Raw genomic sequence first — 21,588 nt, 5'->3', positions numbered from 1 at the left:
ATACGTTATAACGTCATCTCATATAACGTAATACGTTATAACGAAATCCCATATAGCCTATTACGTTATAACGTCATACCATATAACCTATTAAGTTATAACGTCATCCCATATAACGTAATACGTTATAACGACATCCCATATAACGTAATACGTTATAACGTCATACCATATAACCGATTTACGTTATAACGTCATACCATATAACGTAATACGTTATAACGTCATACCATATAACCTATTACGTTATAACGTCATCCCATATAACGTAATACGTTATAACGACATCCCATATAACGTAATACGTTATAACGTCATCCCATATAACGTAATACGTTATAACGTCATCCCATATAACGCAATACGTTATAATTTCACACAATATAACGTAATCCGTTATAACGTCATACCATATAACCTTTTTCGTTATAACGTCATCCCATATAACTTAATACGTTATAACGTCATACCATAAAACCTATTTCGTTATAACGTCTTCCCATATAACGTAATACGCTATAACGTCTTCCCATATAACGGAATACGTTATAACGTCATCCCATATAACGTAATACGGTATAACGTCATACCATATAACCTATTTACGTTATAACGTCATACCATATAACGTAATACGGTATAACGTCATACCATATAACCTATTTACGTTATACCGTCATATCATATAACGTATTACGTTATAACGTCATCCCATATAACGTAATACGGTATAACGTCATACCATATAACCTATTTACGTTATAACGTCATACCATATAACCTATTTCTTTATAACGTCTTCCCATATAACGTAATACGCTATAACGTCTTCCCATATAACGGAATACGTTATAACGTCATCCCATATAACGTAATACGGTATAACGTCATACCATATAACCTATTTACGTTATAACGTCATACCATATAACGTAATACGGTATAACGTCATACCATATAACCTATTTACGTTATAACGTCATATCATATAACGTATTACGTTATAACGTCATCCCATATAACGTAATACGGTATAACGTCATACCATATAACCTTTTTACGTTATAACGTCATACCATATAACCTATTTCGTTATAACGTCATCCCATATAACGTAATACGTTATAACGTCATCTCATATAACGTAATACGTTATAACGACATCCCATATAGCCTATTACGTTATAACGTCATACCATATAGCCTATTACGTTATAACGTCATCCCATATAACGTAATACGTTATAACGACATCCCATATAACGTAATACGTTATAACGTCATACCATATAACCTATTTACGTTATAACGTCATACCATATAACGTAATACGTTATAACGTCATACCATATAACCTATTACGTTATAACGTCATCCCATATAACGTAATACGTTATAACGACATCCCATATAACGTAATACGTTATAACGTCATCCCATATAACGTAATACGTTATAACGTCATCCCATATAACGCAATACGTTATAATTTCACACAATATAACGTAATCCGTTATAACGTCATACCATATAACCTTTTTCGTTATAACGACATCCCATATAACGTAATACGTTATAACGTCATACCATAAAACCTATTTCGTTATAACGTCTTCCCATATAACGTAATACGCTATAACGTCTTCCCATATAAAGGAATACGTTATAACGTCATCCCATATAACGTAATACGGTATAACGTCATACCATATAACCTATTTACGTTATAACGTCATACCATATAACGTAATACGGTATAACGTCATACCATATAACCTATTTACGTTATAACGTCATATCATATAACGTATTACGTTATAACGTCTTCCCATATAACGTAATACGGTATAACGTCATACCATATAACCTATTTACGTTATAACGTCATACCATATAACCTATTTCGTTATAACGTCTTCCCATATAACGTAATACGCTATAACGTCTCCCATATAACGGAATACGTTATAACGTCATCCCATATAACGTAATACGGTATAACGTCATACCATATAACCTATTTACGTTATAACGTCATACCATATAACGTAATACGGTATAACGTCATACCATATAACCTATTTACGTTATAACGTCATATCATATAACGTATTACGTTATAACGTCATCCCATATAACGTAATACGGTATAACGTCATACCATATAACCTATTTACGTTATAACGTCATACCATATAACCTATTTCGTTATAACGTCATCCCATATAACGTAATACGTTATAACGTCATCTCATATAACGTAATACGTTATAACGACATCCCATATAACGCAATACGTTATAACATCGCCCCATATAACGTAATACGTTATAACGTCATCCAGTATTACGTAATACGTTATAACGTCATCCTCTATAACGCAATACGTTATAACGTCGTCCCATATAACGTAATACGTTATAACGCCATCCCATATTACGTAATACGTTATAACGTCATCCTCTATAACGTAATACGTTATAACGTTATACCATATAACCTATTTACGTTATAACGTCATACCATATAACGTAATACGTTATAACGTCGTTCCACATACCGTAATACGTTATAACGTCTTCCCATATAACGCAATACGTTATAATTTCATACCATATAACGTAACTCGGTATAACGTCATACCATATAACCTATTACGTTATAACGTCATACCGTATATCCTATTTCGTTATAACGTCATCCCATATAATGTATTACGTTATAACGTCATACCATATAACGCAATACGTTATAACGTCGTCCCACATAACGTAATACGTTATAACGTCATCCCATTTTACATAATACATTATAACGTCATCCCATATAACGAAATACGTTAATACGTCATCCCATATAACGTAATACGTTATAACGTCATCCCATATAACCTAATTCGATATATCGTCATACCATATAGCCTATTACGTTATAACGTCATACCATATAACCTATTACGTTATAACGTCATCCCATATAACGTAATACGTTATAACGACATCCCATATAACGTAATACGTTATAACGTCATCCCATATAACGTAATACGTTATAACGTCATCCCATATAACGCAATACGTTATAATTTCACACAACATAACGTAATCCGTTATAACGTCATACCATATAACCTTTTTCGTTATAACGTCATCCCATATAACGTAATACGTTATAACGTCATACCATAAAACCTATTTCGTTATAACGTCTTCCCATATAACGTAATGCGCTATAACGTCTTCCCATATAACGGAATACGTTATAACGTCATCCCATATAACGTAATACGGTATAACGTCATACCATATAACCTATTTACGATATAACGTCATACCATATAACGTAATACGGTATAACGTCATACCATATAACCTATTTACGTTATAACGTCATATCATATAACGTATTACGTTATAACGTCATCCCATATAACGTAATACGGTATAACGTCATACCATATAACCTATTTACGTTATAACGTCATACCATATAACCTATTTCGTTATAACGTCATCCCATATAACGTAATACGTTATAACGTCATCTCATATAACGTAATACGTTATAACGTCATCCCATATTACGTAATACGGTATAACGTCATACCATATAACCTATTTACGTTATAACGTCACACCATATAACGTAATACGTTATAACGTCATCCCATATAACGTAATTAGGTATAACGTCATACCATATAACCTATTACGTTATAACGTCATACGATATAACCTATTTCGTTATAACTTCGTCCCATATAACGTAATACGTTATAACGTCATCCCATATAACGTAATACGTTATAACGTCATCCCATATAACGCAATACGTTATAATTTCACACAATATAACGTAATCCGTTATAACGTCATACCATATAACCTTTTTCGTTATAACGACATCCCGTATAACGTAATACGTTATAACGTCATACCATAAAACCTATTTCGTTATAACGTCTTCCCATATAACGTAATACGCTATAACGTCTTCCCATATAACGTAATACGTTATAACGTCATCCCATATAACGTAATACGGTATAAGGTCATACCATATAACCTATTTACGTTATAACGTCATACCATATAACGTAATACGGTATAACGTCATACCATATAACCTATTTACGTTATAACGTCATATCATATAACGTATTACGTTATAACGTCTTCCCATATAACGTAATACGGTATAACGTCATACCATATAACCTATTTACGTTATAACGTCATACCATATAACCTATTTCGTTATAACGTCTTCCCATATAACGTAATACGCTATAACGTCTCCCATATAACGGAATACGTTATAACGTCATCCCATATAACGTAATACGGTATAACGTCATACCATATAACCTATTTACGTTATAACGTCATACCATATAACGTAATACGGTATAACGTCATACCATATAACCTATTTACGTTATAACGTCATATCATATAACGTATTACGTTATAACTTCATCCCATATAACGTAATACGGTATAACGTCATACCATATAACCTATTTACGTTATAACGTCATACCATATAACCTATTTCGTTATAACGTCATCCCATATAACGTAATACGTTATAACGTCATCTCATATAACGTAATACGTTATAACGACATCCCATATAACGCAATACGTTATAACATCGCCCCATATAACGTAATACGTTATAACGTCATCCCGTATTACGTAATACGTTATAACGTCATCCTCTATAACGCAATACGTTATAACGTCGTCCCATATAACGTAATACGTTATAACGCCATCCCATATTACGTAATACGTTATAACGTCATCCTCTATAACGTAATACGTTATAACGTTGTACCATATAACCTATTTACGATATAACGTCATACCATATAACGTAATACGTTATAACGTCTTAAACATTCCGTAATACGTTATAACGTCTTCTCATATAACGCAATACGTTATAATTTCATACCATATAACGTAACTCGGTATAACGTCATACCATATAACCTATTACGTTATAACGTCATACCGTATATCCTATTTCGTTATAACGTCATCCCATATAATGTATTACGTTATAACGTCATACCATATAACGCAATACGTTATAACGTCGTCCCACATAACGTAATACGTTATAACGTCATCCCATTTTACATAATACATTATAACGTCATCCCATATAACGAAATACGTTAATACGTCATCCCATATAACGTAATACGTTATAACGTCATCCCATATAACCTAATTCGATATATCGTCATACCATATAGCCTATTACGTTATAACGTCATACCATATAACCTATTTCGTTATAACGTCATCCCATATAACGTAATACGTTATAACGTCATCTCATATAACGTAATACGTTATAACGACATCCCATATAACGCAATACGTTATAACATCGCCCCATATAACGTAATACGTTATAACGTCATCCCGTATTACGTAATACGTTATAACGACATCCCATATAACGCAATACGTTATAACATCGCCCCATATAACGTAATACGTTATAACGTCATCCCGTATTACGTAATACGTTATAACGTCATCCTCTATAACGCAATACGTTATAACGTCGTCCCATATAACGTAATACGTTATAACGCCATCCCATATTACGTAATACGTTATAACGTCATCCTCTATAACGTAATACGTTATAACGTTGTACCATATAACCTATTTACGATATAACGTCATACCATATAACGTAATACGTTATAACGTCTTCCACATTCCGTAATACGTTATAACGTCTTCTCATATAACGCAATACGTTATAATTTCATACCATATAACGTAACTCGGTATAACGTCATACCATATAACCTATTACGTTATAACGTCATACCATATAACCTATTTACGTTATAACGTCATACCATATAACGTAATACGGTATAACGTCATACCATATAACCTATTTACGTTATAACGTCATATCATATAACGTATTACGTTATAACGTCATCCCATATAACGTAATACGGTATAACGTCATACCATATAACCTATTTACGTTATAACGTCATACCATATAACCTATTTCGTTATAACGTCATCCCATATAACGTAATACGTTATAACGTCATCTCATATAACGTAATACGTTATAACGAAATCCCATATAGCCTATTACGTTATAACGTCATACCATATAACCTATTAAGTTATAACGTCATCCCATATAACGTAATACGTTATAACGACATCCCATATAACGTAATACGTTATAACGTCATACCATATAACCGATTTACGTTATAACGTCATACCATATAACGTAATACGTTATAACGTCATACCATATAACCTATTACGTTATAACGTCATCCCATATAACGTAATACGTTATAACGACATCCCATATAACGTAATACGTTATAACGTCATCCCATATAACGTAATACGTTATAACGTCATCCCATATAACGCAATACGTTATAATTTCACACAATATAACGTAATCCGTTATAACGTCATACCATATAACCTTTTTCGTTATAACGTCATCCCATATAACTTAATACGTTATAACGTCATACCATAAAACCTATTTCGTTATAACGTCTTCCCATATAACGTAATACGCTATAACGTCTTCCCATATAACGGAATACGTTATAACGTCATCCCATATAACGTAATACGGTATAACGTCATACCATATAACCTATTTACGTTATAACGTCATACCATATAACGTAATACGGTATAACGTCATACCATATAACCTATTTACGTTATACCGTCATATCATATAACGTATTACGTTATAACGTCATCCCATATAACGTAATACGGTATAACGTCATACCATATAACCTATTTACGTTATAACGTCATACCATATAACCTATTTCTTTATAACGTCTTCCCATATAACGTAATACGCTATAACGTCTTCCCATATAACGGAATACGTTATAACGTCATCCCATATAACGTAATACGGTATAACGTCATACCATATAACCTATTTACGTTATAACGTCATACCATATAACGTAATACGGTATAACGTCATACCATATAACCTATTTACGTTATAACGTCATATCATATAACGTATTACGTTATAACGTCATCCCATATAACGTAATACGGTATAACGTCATACCATATAACCTTTTTACGTTATAACGTCATACCATATAACCTATTTCGTTATAACGTCATCCCATATAACGTAATACGTTATAACGTCATCTCATATAACGTAATACGTTATAACGACATCCCATATAGCCTATTACGTTATAACGTCATACCATATAGCCTATTACGTTATAACGTCATCCCATATAACGTAATACGTTATAACGACATCCCATATAACGTAATACGTTATAACGTCATACCATATAACCTATTTACGTTATAACGTCATACCATATAACGTAATACGTTATAACGTCATACCATATAACCTATTACGTTATAACGTCATCCCATATAACGTAATACGTTATAACGACATCCCATATAACGTAATACGTTATAACGTCATCCCATATAACGTAATACGTTATAACGTCATCCCATATAACGCAATACGTTATAATTTCACACAATATAACGTAATCCGTTATAACGTCATACCATATAACCTTTTTCGTTATAACGACATCCCATATAACGTAATACGTTATAAGGTCATACCATAAAACCTATTTCGTTATAACGTCTTCCCATATAACGTAATACGCTATAACGTCTTCCCATATAACGGAATACGTTATAACGTCATCCCATATAACGTAATACGGTATAACGTCATACCATATAACCTATTTACGTTATAACGTCATACCATATAACGTAATACGGTATAACGTCATACCATATAACCTATTTACGTTATAACGTCATATCATATAACGTATTACGTTATAACGTCTTCCCATATAACGTAATACGGTATAACGTCATACCATATAACCTATTTACGTTATAACGTCATACCATATAACCTATTTCGTTATAACGTCTTCCCATATAACGTAATACGCTATAACGTCTCCCATATAACGGAATACGTTATAACGTCATCCCATATAACGTAATACGGTATAACGTCATACCATATAACCTATTTACGTTATAACGTCATACCATATAACGTAATACGGTATAACGTCATACCATATAACCTATTTACGTTATAACGTCATATCATATAACGTATTACGTTATAACGTCATCCCATATAACGTAATACGGTATAACGTCATACCATATAACCTATTTACGTTATAACGTCATACCATATAACCTATTTCGTTATAACGTCATCCCATATAACGTAATACGTTATAACGTCATCTCATATAACGTAATACGTTATAACGACATCCCATATAACGCAATACGTTATAACATCGCCCCATATAACGTAATACGTTATAACGTCATCCAGTATTACGTAATACGTTATAACGTCATCCTCTATAACGCAATACGTTATAACGTCGTCCCATATAACGTAATACGTTATAACGCCATCCCATATTACGTAATACGTTATAACGTCATCCTCTATAACGTAATACGTTATAACGTTATACCATATAACCTATTTACGTTATAACGTCATACCATATAACGTAATACGTTATAACGTCGTTCCACATACCGTAATACGTTATAACGTCTTCCCATATAACGCAATACGTTATAATTTCATACCATATAACGTAACTCGGTATAACGTCATACCATATAACCTATTACGTTATAACGTCATACCGTATATCCTATTTCGTTATAACGTCATCCCATATAATGTATTACGTTATAACGTCATACCATATAACGCAATACGTTATAACGTCGTCCCACATAACGTAATACGTTATAACGTCATCCCATTTTACATAATACATTATAACGTCATCCCATATAACGAAATACGTTAATACGTCATCCCATATAACGTAATACGTTATAACGTCATCCCATATAACCTAATTCGATATATCGTCATACCATATAGCCTATTACGTTATAACGTCATACCATATAACCTATTACGTTATAACGTCATCCCATATAACGTAATACGTTATAACGACATCCCATATAACGTAATACGTTATAACGTCATCCCATATAACGTAATACGTTATAACGTCATCCCATATAACGCAATACGTTATAATTTCACACAACATAACGTAATCCGTTATAACGTCATACCATATAACCTTTTTCGTTATAACGTCATCCCATATAACGTAATACGTTATAACGTCATACCATAAAACCTATTTCGTTATAACGTCTTCCCATATAACGTAATGCGCTATAACGTCTTCCCATATAACGGAATACGTTATAACGTCATCCCATATAACGTAATACGGTATAACGTCATACCATATAACCTATTTACGATATAACGTCATACCATATAACGTAATACGGTATAACGTCATACCATATAACCTATTTACGTTATAACGTCATATCATATAACGTATTACGTTATAACGTCATCCCATATAACGTAATACGGTATAACGTCATACCATATAACCTATTTACGTTATAACGTCATACCATATAACCTATTTCGTTATAACGTCATCCCATATAACGTAATACGTTATAACGTCATCTCATATAACGTAATACGTTATAACGTCATCCCATATTACGTAATACGGTATAACGTCATACCATATAACCTATTTACGTTATAACGTCACACCATATAACGTAATACGTTATAACGTCATCCCATATAACGTAATTCGGTATAACGTCATACCATATAACCTATTGCGTTATAACGTCATACGATATAACCTATTTCGTTATAACTTCGTCCCACATAACGTAATACGTTATAACGACATCCCATATTACGTAATACGTTATAACGTCATCCCATATAACGAAATACGTTATAACTTCATCCCATATAACGTAATAAGTTATAACGTCATCCCATATAACGTAACTCGGTATAACGTCATACCATATAACCTATTACGTTATAACGTCATACCGTATATCCTATTTCGTTATAACGTCATCCCATATAATGTATTACGTTATAACGTCATACCATATAACGCAATACGTTATAACGTCGTCCCACATAACGTAATACGTTATAACGTCATCCCATTTTACATAATACATTATAACGTCATCCCATATACTGAAACACGTTAATACGTCATCCCATATAACGTAATACGTTATAACGTCATCCCATATAACCTAATTCGGTATAACGTCATACCATATAGCCTATTACGTTATAACGTCATACCATATAACCTATTTCGTTATAACGTCATCCCATATAACGTAATACGTTATAGCGTCATACCATATAACGCGATACGTTATAATTTCATCCCATATAACGTAATACGTTATAACGTCATCCCATATAACGCAATACGTTATAATTTCACACAATATAACGTAATACGTTATAACGTCATACCATATAACCTATTTCGTTATAACGTCATCCCATATAACGTAATACGTTATAACGTCATACCATATAACGCAATACGTTATAATTTCATCCCATATAACGTAACTCGGTATAACGTCATACCATATAACCTATTACGTTATAACGTCATACCGTATATCCTATTTCGTTATAACGTCATCCCATATAATGTATTACGTTATAACGTCATACCATATAACGCAATACGTTATAACGTCGTCCCACATAACGTAATACGTTATAACGTCATCCCATTTTACATAATACATTATAACGTCATCCCATATAACGAAATACGTTAATACGTCATCCCATATAACGAAATAAGTTAATACGTCATCCCATATAACGTAATACGTTATAACGTCATCCCATATAACCTAATTCGATATATCGTCATACCATATAGCCTATTACGTTATAACGTCATACCATATAACCTATTTACGTTATAACGTCATACCATATAACGTAATACGTTATAACGTCATCCCATATAACGTAATACGTTATAACGTCATCCCATATAACGCAATACGTTATAATTTCACACAATATAACGTAATACGTTATAACGTCATACCATATAACCTTTTTCGTTATAACGTCATCCCATATAACGTAATACGTTATAACGTCATACCATAAAACCTATTTCGTTATAACATCTTCCCATATAACGTAATACGCTATAACGTCTTCCCATATAACGGAATACGTTATAACGTCATCCCATATAACGTAATACGGTATAACGTCATACCATGTAACCTATTTACGTTATAACGTCATACCATATAACGTAATACGGTATAACGTCATACCATATAACCTATTTACGTTATAACGTCATATCATATAACGTATTACGTTATAACGTCATCCCATATAACGTAATACGGTATAACGTCATACCATATAACCTATTTACGTTATAACGTCATACCATATAACCTATTTCGTTATAACGTCATCCCAAATAACGTAATACGTTATAACGTCATCTCATATAACGTAATACGTTATAACGACATCCCATATAACGCAATACGTTATAACATCGCCCCATATAACGTAATACGTTATAACGTCATCCCGTATTACGTAATACGTTATAACGTCATCCTCTATAACGCAATACGTTATAACGTCGTCCCATATAACGTAATACGTTATAACGTCATCCCATATTACGTAATACGTTATAACGTCATCCTCTATAACGTAATACGTTATAACGTTGTACCATATAACCTATTTACGTTATAACGTCATACCATATAACGCAATACGTTATAACGTCGTCCCACATAACGTAATACGTTATAACGTCTTCCCATATAACGCAATACGTTATAATTTCATACCATATAACGTAATACGTTATAACGTCATACCATATAATCTATTTCGTTATAACGTCATCCCATATAACGTAATACGTTATAACGTCATACCATATAACGCGATACGTTATAATTTCATACCATATAACGTAATACGTTATAACGTCATCCCATATAACGTAATGCGTTATAACGTCGACCCATATAACGCAATACGTTATAATTTCATACCATATAACGTAATACGTTATTACGGCATACCATATAACGTAATACGTTATAACGTTATACCATATAATCTATTACGTCATAACGTCACCCCATATAGCGTAATACGTTATATCGTCATCCCATATAACGTAATACGTTATAACGTCATCCCATATAACGCAGTACGTTATAACGTCGTCCCACAAAACGTAATACGTTATAACGTCATCCCATATTACGTAATACGGTATAACGTCATACCATATAACCTATTTACGTTATAACGTCACACCATATAACGTAATACGTTATAACGTCATCCCATATAACGTAATTCGGTATAACGTCATACCATATAACCTATTGTGTTATAACGTCATACGATATAACCTATTTCATTATAACGTCGTCCCACATAACGTAATACGTCATAACGACATCCCATATTACGTAATACGTTATAACGTCATCCCATATAACGAAATACGTTATAACTTCATCCCATATAACGTAATAAGTTATAACGTCATCCCATATAACGTAACTCGGTATAACGTCATACCACATAACCTATTACGTTATAACGTCATACCGTATATCCTATTTCGTTATAACGTCATCCCATATAATGTATTACGTTATAACGTCATACCATATAACGTAATACGTTATAACGTCGTCCCATATAACGTAATACGTTATAACGTCATACCATATAACGCAATACGTTATAATTTCATACCATATAACGTAATACGTTATAACGTCATACCATATAACCTATTTCGTTATAACGTCATCCCATTTTACATAATACATTATAACGTCATCCCATATAACGAAATACGTTAATACGTCATCCCATATAACGTAATACGTTATAACGTCATCCCATATAACCTTATTCGGTATAACGTCATACCATATAACCTATTACGTTATAACGTCATACCATATAACCTATTACGTTATAACGTCATCCCATATAACGTAATACGTTATAACGTCATCCCATATAACGTAATACGTTATAACGTCATACCATATAACGCAATACGTTATAATTTCATACCATATAACGTAATACGTTATAACGTCATACCATATAACCTATTTCGTTATAACGTCTTCCCATATAACGTAATACGTTATAACGTCTTCCCATATAACGGAATACGTTATAACGTCATCCCATATAACGTAATACGGTATAACGTCATACCATATAACCTATTTACGTTATAACGTCATACCATATAACCTATTTCGTTATAACGTCATCCCATATAACGTAATACGTTATAACGTCATCTCATATAACGTAATACGTTATAACGTCATCCTCTATAACGTAATACGTTATAACGTTATACCATCTAACCAATTTACGTTATAACGTCATACCATATAACGCAATACGTTATAATTTCATACCATATAACGTAATACGTTATAACGTCATACCATATAACCTATTTCGTTATAACGTCATCCCATATAACGTAATACGGTATAACGTCATACCATATAACCTATTTACGTTATAACGTCATACCATATAACGTAATACGGTATAACGTCATACCATATAACCTATTTACGTTATAACGTCATATCATATAACGTATTACGTTATAACGTCATCCCATAAAACGTAATACGGTATAACGTCATACCATATAACCTATTTACGTTATAACGTCTTACCATATAACCTATTTCGTTATAACGTCATCCCATATAACGTAATACGTTATAACGTCATCTCATATAACGTAATACGTTATAACGACATCCCATATAACGCAATACGTTATAACATCGTCCCATATAACGTAATACGTTATAACGTCATCCCGTATTACGTAATACGTTATAACGTCATCCTCTATAACGCGATACGTTATAACGTCGTCCCATATAACGTAATACGTTATAACGTCATCCCATATTACGTAATACGTTATAACGTCATCCTCTATAACGTAATACGTTATAACGTTATACCATATAACCTATTTACGTTATAACGTCATACCATATAACGTAATACGTTATAACGTCGTTCCACATACCGTAATACGTTATAACGTCTTCCCATATAACGCAATACGTTATAATTTCATACCATATAACGTAACTCGGTATAACGTCATACCATATAACCTATTACGTTATAACGTCATACCGTATATCCTATTTCGTTATAACGTCATCCCATATAATGTATTACGTTATAACGTCATACCATATAACGCAATACGTTATAACGTCGTCCCACATAACGTAATACGTTATAACGTCATCCCATTTTACATAATACATTATAACGTCATCCCATATAACGAAATACGTTAATACGTCATCCCATATAACGTAATACGTTATAACGTCATCCCATATAACCTAATTCGATATATCGTCATACCATATAGCCTATTACGTTATAACGTCATACCATATAACCTATTACGTTATAACGTCATCCCATATAACGTAATACGTTATAACGACATCCCATATAACGTAATACGTTATAACGTCATCCCATATAACGTAATACGTTATAACGTCATCCCATATAACGCAATACGTTATAATTTCACACAACATAACGTAATCCGTTATAACGTCATACCATATAACCTTTTTCGTTATAACGTCATCCCATATAACGTAATACGTTATAACGTCATACCATAAAACCTATTTCGTTATAACGTCTTCCCATATAACGTAATACGCTATAACGTCTTCCCATATAACGGAATACGTTATAACGTCATCCCATATAACGTAATACGGTATAACGTCATACCATATAACCTATTTACGATATAATGTCATACCATATAACGTAATACGGTATAACGTCATACCATATAACCTATTTACGTTATAACGTCATATCATATAACGTATTACGTTATAACGTCATCCCATATAACGTAATACGGTATAACGTCATACCATATAACCTATTTACGTTATAACGTCATACCATATAACCTATTTCGTTATAACGTCATCCCATATAACGTAATACGTTATAACGTCATCTCATATAACGTAATACGTTATAACGTCATCCCATATTACGTAATACGGTATAACGTCATACCATATAACCTATTTACGTTATAACGTCATATCATATAACGTATTACGTTATAACGTCATCCCATATAACGTAATACGGTATAACGTCATACCATATAACCTATTTACGTTATAACGTCATACCATATAAACTATTTCGTTATAACGTCATCCCATATAACGTAATACGTTATAACGTCATCTCATATAACGTAATACGTTGTAACGACATCCCATATAACGCGATACGTTATAACATCGTCCCATATAACGTAATACGTTATAACGTCATCCCGTATTACGTAATACGTTATAACGTCATCCTCTATAACGTAATACGTTATAACGTCATACCATATAGCGTAATAAGTTATAACGTCATCCCATATAACGTAATTCGGTATAACGTCATACCATATAACCTATTGCGTTATAACGTCATACGATATAACCTATTTCGTTATAACTTCGTCCCACATAACGTAATACGTTATAACGACATCCCATATTACGTAATACGTTATAACGTCATCCCATATAACGAAATACGTTATAACTTCATCCCATATAGCGTAATAAGTTATAACGTCATCCCATATAACGTAACTCGGTATAACGTCATACCATATAACCTATTACGTTATAACGTCATACCGTATATCCTATTTCGTTATAACGTCATCCCATATAATGTATTACGTTATAACGTCATACCATATAACGCAATACGTTATAACGTCGTCCCACATAACGTAATACGTTATAACGTCATCCCATTTTACATAATACATTATAACGTCATCCCATATAACGAAATACGTTAATACGTCATCCCATATAACGTAATACGTTATAACGTCATCCCATATAACCTAATTCGGTATAACGTCATACCATATAGCCTATTACGTTATAACGTCATACCATATAACCTATTACGTTATAACGTCATCCCATATAACGAAATAAGTTAATACGTCATCCCATATAACGTAATACGTTATAACGTCATCCCATATAACCTAATTCGATATATCGTCATACCATATAGCCTATTACGTTATAACGTCATACCATATAACCTATTTACGTTATAACGTCATACCATATAACGTAATACGTTATAACGTCATCCCATATAACGTAATACGTTATAACGTCATCCCATATAACGCAATACGTTATAATTTCACACAATATAACGTAATACGTTATAACGTCATACCATATAACCTTTTTCGTTATAACGTCATCCCATATAACGTAATACGTTATAACGTCATACCATAAAACCTATTTCGTTATAACATCTTCCCATATAACGTAATACGCTATAACGTCTTCCCATATAACGGAATACGTTATAACGTCATCCCATATAACGTAATACGGTATAACGTCATACCATGTAACCTATTTACGTTATAACGTCATACCATATAACGTAATACGGTATAACGTCATACCATATAACCTATTTACGTTATAACGTCATATCATATAACGTATTACGTTATAACGTCATCCCATATAACGTAATACGGTATAACGTCATACCATATAACCTATTTACGTTATAACGTCATACCATATAACCTATTTCGTTATAACGTCATCCCAAATAACGTAATACGTTATAACGTCATCTCATATAACGTAATACGTTATAACGACATCCCATATAACGCAATACGTTATAACATCGCCCCATATAACGTAATACGTTATAACGTCATCCCGTATTACGTAATACGTTATAACGTCATCCTCTATAACGCAATACGTTATAACGTCGTCCCATATAACGTAATACGTTATAACGTCATCCCATATTACGTAATACGTTATAACGTCATCCTCTATAACGTAATACGTTATAACGTTGTACCATATAACCTATTTACGTTATAACGTCATACCATATAACGCAATACGTTATAACGTCATCCCACATAACGTAATACGTTATAACGTCTTCCCATATAACGCAATACGTTATAATTTCATACCATATAACGTAATACGTTATAACGTCATACCATATAATCTATTTCGTTATAACGTCATCCCATATAACGTAATACGTTATAACGTCATACCATATAACGCGATACGTTATAATTTCATACCATATAACGTAATACGTTATAACGTCATCCCATATAACGTAATGCGTTATAACGTCGACCCATATAACGCAATACGTTATAATTTCATACCATATAACGTAATACGTTATTACGGCATACCATATAACGTAATACGTTATAACGTTATACCATATAATCTATTACGTCATAACGTCACCCCATATAGCGTAATACGTTATATCGTCATCCCATATAACGTAATACGTTATAACGTCATCCCATATAACGCAGTACGTTATAACGTCGTCCCACAAAACGTAATACGTTATAACGTCATCCCATATTACGTAATACGGTATAACGTCATACCATATAACCTATTTACGTTATAACGTCACACCATATAACGTAATACGTTATAACGTCATCCCATATAACGTAATTCGGTATAACGTCATACCATATAACCTATTGTGTTATAACGTCATACGATATAACCTATTTCATTATAACGTCGTCCCACATAACGTAATACGTCATAACGACATCCCATATTACGTAATACGTTATAACGTCATCCCATATAACGAAATACGTTATAACTTCATCCCATATAACGTAATAAGTTATAACGTCATCCCATATAACGTAACTCGGTATAACGTCATACCACATAACCTATTACGTTATAACGTCATACCGTATATCCTATTTCGTTATAACGTCATCCCATATAATGTATTACGTTATAACGTCATACCATATAACGTAATACGTTATAACGTCGTCCCATATAACGTAATACGTTATAACGTCATACCATATAACGCAATACGTTATAATTTCATACCATATAACGTAATACGTTATAACGTCATACCATATAACCTATTTCGTTATAACGTCATCCCATTTTACATAATACATTATAACGTCATCCCATATAACGAAATACGTTAATACGTCATCCCATATAACGTAATACGTTATAACGTCATCCCATATAACCTTATTCGGTATAACGTCATACCATATAACCTATTACGTTATAACGTCATACCATATAACCTATTACGTTATAACGTCATCCCATATAACGTAATACGTTATAACGTCATCCCATATAACGTAATACGTTATAACGTCATACCATATAACGCAATACGTTATAATTTCATACCATATAACGTAATACGTTATAACGTCATACCATATAACCTATTTCGTTATAACGTCTTCCCATATAACGTAATACGTTATAACGTCTTCCCATATAACGGAATACGTTATAACGTCATCCCATATAACGTAATACGGTATAACGTCATACCATATAACCTATTTACGTTATAACGTCATACCATATAACCTATTTCGTTATAACGTCATCCCATATAACGTAATACGTTATAACGTCATCTCATATAACGTAATACGTTATAACGTCATCCTCTATAACGTAATACGTTATAACGTTATACCATCTAACCAATTTACGTTATAACGTCATACCATATAACGCAATACGTTATAATTTCATACCATATAACGTAATACGTTATAACGTCATACCATATAACCTATTTCGTTATAACGTCATCCCATATAACGTAATACGGTATAACGTCATACCATATAACCTATTTACGTTATAACGTCATACCATATAACGTAATACGGTATAACGTCATACCATATAACCTATTTACGTTATAACGTCATATCATATAACGTATTACGTTATAACGTCATCCCATAAAACGTAATACGGTATAACGTCATACCATATAACCTATTTACGTTATAACGTCTTACCATATAACCTATTTCGTTATAACGTCATCCCATATAACGTAATACGTTATAACGTCATCTCATATAACGTAATACGTTATAACGTCATCCCATATAACGAAATACGTTAATACGTCATCCCATATAACGTAATACGTTATAACGTCATCCCATATAACCTAATTCGGTATAACGTCATACCATATAGCCTATTACGTTATAACGTCATACCATATAACCTATTACGTTATAACGTCATCCCATATAACGTAATACGTTATAACGTCATCCCATATAACGTAATACGTTATATCGTCATCCCATATAACGCAATATGATATAATTTCACACAATATAACGTAATACGTTATAACGTCATACCATATAACCTATTTCGTTATAACGTCATCCCATATAACGTAATACGTTATAACGTCATACCATATAACGCAGTACGTTATAATTTCATACCATATAACGTAATACGTTATAACGTCATACCATATAACCTATTTCGTTATAACGTCTTCCCATATAACGTAATACGTTATAACGTCATCCCATATTACGTAATACGTTATAACGTCATCCTCTATAACGTAATACGTTATAACGTCTTCTCATATAACGCAGTACGTTATAATTTCATACCATATAACGTAATACGTTATAACGTCATCCTCTATAACGCAATACGTTATAACCTCGTCCCATATAACGTAATACGTTATAACGTCATCCCATATTACGTAATACGTTATAACGTCATCCTCTATAACGTAATACGTTATAACGTTGTACCATATAACCTATTTACGTTATAACGTCATACCATATAACGTAATACGTTATAACGTCGTTCCACATTCCGTAATACGTTATAACGTCTTCCCATATAACGCAATACGTTATAATTTCACACCATATAACGTAATACGTTATAACGTCATACCATATAATCTATTTCGTTATAACGTCATCCCATATAACGTAATACGTTATAACGTCATACCATATAACGTAATACGTTATAACGTCATCCCATATAACGTAATACGGTATAACGTCATACCATATAACCTATTTACGTTATAACGTCATACCATATAACGTAATACGGTATAACGTCATACCATATAACCTATTTACGTTATAACGTCATATCATATAACGTATTACGTTATAACGTCATCCCATATAACGTAATACGGTATAACGTCATACCATCTAACCTATTTACGTTATAACGTCATACCATATAACCTAATTCGATATATCGTCATACCATATAGCCTATTACGTTATAACGTCATACCATATAACCTATTACGTTATAACGTCATCCCATATAACGTAATACGTTATAACGACATCCCATATAACGTAATACGTTATAACGTCATCCCATATAACGTAATACGTTATAACGTCATCCCATATAACGCAATACGTTATAATTTCACACAACATAACGTAATCCGTTATAACGTCATACCATATAACCTTTTTCGTTATAACGTCATCCCATATAACGTAATACGTTATAACGTCATACCATAAAACCTATTTCGTTATAACGTCTTCCCATATAACGTAATACGCTATAACGTCTTCCCATATAACGGAATACGTTATAACGTCATCCCATATAACGTAATACGGTATAACGTCATACCATATAACCTATTTACGATATAATGTCATACCATATAACGTAATACGGTATAACGTCATACCATATAACCTATTTACGTTATAACGTCATATCATATAACGTATTACGTTATAACGTCATCCCATATAACGTAATACGGTATAACGTCATACCATATAACCTATTTACGTTATAACGTCATACCATATAACCTATTTCGTTATAACGTCATCCCATATAACATAATACGTTATAACGTCATCACATATAACGTAATACGTTATAACGTCATCCCATATTACGTAATACGGTATAACGTCATACCATATAACCTATTTACGTTATAACGTCATATCATATAACGTATTACGTTATAACGTCATCCCATATAACGTAATACGGTATAACGTCATACCATATAACCTATTTACGTTATAACGTCATACCATATAAACTATTTCGTTATAACGTCATCCCATATAACGTAATACGTTATAACGTCATCTCATATAACGTAATACGTTGTAACGACATCCCATATAACGCGATACGTTATAACATCGTCCCATATAACGTAATACGTTATAACGTCATCCCGTATTACGTAATACGTTATAACGTCATCCTCTATAACGTAATACGTTATAACGTCATACCATATAGCGTAATAAGTTATAACGTCATCCCATATAACGTAATTCGGTATAACGTCATACCATATAACCTATTGCGTTATAACGTCATACGATATAACCTATTTCGTTATAACTTCGTCCCACATAACGTAATACGTTATAACGACATCCCATATTACGTAATACGTTATAACGTCATCCTCTATAACGCGATACGTTATAACGTCGTCCCATATAACGTAATACGTTATAACGTCATCCCATATTAC

The sequence above is a fragment of the Bombus vancouverensis genome, unplaced genomic scaffold (genome assembly GCF_051014615.1).
Source record: "Bombus vancouverensis nearcticus unplaced genomic scaffold, iyBomVanc1_principal scaffold0018, whole genome shotgun sequence".
Classification (NCBI taxonomy): domain Eukaryota; kingdom Metazoa; phylum Arthropoda; class Insecta; order Hymenoptera; family Apidae; genus Bombus; species Bombus vancouverensis.
The sequence above is the reverse complement of the archived record's forward strand: the minus strand, read 5'-3'. Positions refer to the sequence as shown.